Source organism: Panulirus ornatus, chromosome 9 (assembly GCF_036320965.1).
Source record: "Panulirus ornatus isolate Po-2019 chromosome 9, ASM3632096v1, whole genome shotgun sequence".
Classification (NCBI taxonomy): domain Eukaryota; kingdom Metazoa; phylum Arthropoda; class Malacostraca; order Decapoda; family Palinuridae; genus Panulirus; species Panulirus ornatus.
The window spans coordinates 43,709,350-43,711,513 of NC_092232.1; the positions used below are offsets into that span (position 1 = coordinate 43,709,350).

At 41.0% G+C, this 2,164-nt stretch overlaps 1 protein-coding gene across 5 annotated transcripts in view; it reads left to right on the forward strand.

Annotated features, from left to right (window-relative positions):
- The window catches only part of LOC139750374 (uncharacterized), a 195,136-nt gene that overhangs the window by 184,896 nt on the left and 8,076 nt on the right, over positions 1–2,164 (forward strand). The window lies entirely within an intron of this gene.

The following is a 2,164-nucleotide window of genomic DNA, read 5'->3' on the forward strand; positions in this document are numbered from 1 at the left end:
ACATTCCTTTCTTTTTTTCATACATGTTCATAATCTCCTGCAAGAGTGAGGAGGGTTCAGGAACAGGTGAATGAGGCATATTTCTGTTGCACTGAAATACATTGTTGAACTTTATAATGTTTCTGTAGATACTGTTGTTTCTTCATTTTCTCTTCTGTTTACATCTGTTCCATTGTCTTTTTTCCTACATATTGAATTACTTGTAATTTTTTTTTTTTTTTTTTTTTTTTTTTTGCCGCTGTCTCCCGCGTTTGCGAGGTAGCGCAAGGAAACAGACGAAAGAAATGGCCCAACCCACCCCCATACACATGTATATACATACGTCCACACACGCACATATACATACCTACACAGCTTTCCATGGTTTACCCCAGACGCTTCACATGCCTTGATTCAATCCACTGACAGCACGTCAACCCCGGTATACCACATCGCTCCAATTCACTCTATTCCTTGCCCTCCTTTCACCCTCCTGCATGTCCAGGCCCCGATCACACAAAATCTTTTTCACTCCATCTTTCCACCTCCAATTTGGTCTCCCTCTTCTCCTCGTTCCCTCCACCTCCGACACATATATTCTCTTGGTCAATCTTTCCTCACTCATTCTCTCCATGTGCCCGAACCATTTCAAAACACCCTCTTCTGCTCTCTCAACCACGCTCTTTTTATTTCCACACATCTCTCTTACCCTTACGTTACTTACTCGATCAAACCACCTCACACCACACATTGTCCTCAAACATCTCATTTCCAGCACATCCATCCTCCTGCGCACAACTCTATCCATAGCCCACACCTCGCAACCATACAACATTGTTGGAACCACTGTTCCTTCAAACATACCCATTTTTGCTTTCCGAGATAATGTTCTCGACTTCCACACATTCTTCAAGGCTCCCAGAATTTTCGCCCCCTCCCCCACCCTATGATCCACTTCCGCTTCCATGGTTCCATCCACTGCCAGATCCACTCCCAGATATCTAAAACACTTCACTTCCTCCAGTTTTTCTCCATTCAAACTCACCTCCCAATTGACTTGACCCTCAACCCTACTGTACCTAATAACCTTGCTCTTATTCACATTTACTCTTAACTTTCTTCTTTCACACACTTTACCAAACTCAGTCACCAGCTTCTGCAGTTTCTCACATGAATCAGCCACCAGCGCTGTATCATCAGCGAACAACAACTGACTCTTTTCCCAAGCTCTCTCATCCCCAACAGACTTCATACTTGCCCCTCTTTCCAAAACTCTTGCATTCACCTCCCTAACAACCCCATCCATAAGCAAATTAAACAACCATGGAGACATCACACACCCCTGCCGCAAACCTACATTCACTGAGAACCAATCACTTTCCTCTCTTCCTACACGTACACATGCCTTACATCCTCGATAAAAACTTTTCACTGCTTCTAACAACTTGCCTCCCACACCATATATTCTTAATACCTTCCACAGAGCATCTCTATCAACTCTATCATATGCCTTCTCCAGATCCATAAATGCTACATACAAATCCATTTGCTTTTCTAAGTATTTCTCACATACATTCTTCAAAGCAAACACCTGATCCACACATCCTCTACCACTTCTGAAACCACACTGCTCTTCCCCAATCTGATGCTCTGTACATGCCTTCACCCTCTCAATCAATATCCTCCCATATAATTTACCAGGAATACTCAACAAACTTATACCTCTGTAATTTGAGCACTCACTCTTATCCCCTTTGCCTTTGTACAATGGCACTATGCACGCATTCCGCCAATCCTCAGGCACCTCACCCTGAGTCATACATACATTAAATAACCTTACCAACCAGTCAACAATACAGTCACCCCCTTTTTTAATAAATACTTGTAATTATTTTCATGTAATGTTTTTTGGCTTTCATAACAATCAGTTTATGATGCCATACCTATATATGGTAAAACCAGATTATTTTCATGTAATGTTTTTTGGCTTTCATAACTATCAATTTATGATGCCGTACCTATATATGGTAGAACCAGATGTTCAAAGAATGGCCATTTGTGTGGCAAATGATATCGTTGAGGTCATAAGTAAATGACACTCTGTTTAGAAATGATTTATATGCATTACTTTGCTTTGAAATTGTTATATATAGATTTGTAATTAAACTTTACAACTTTTTTGCAG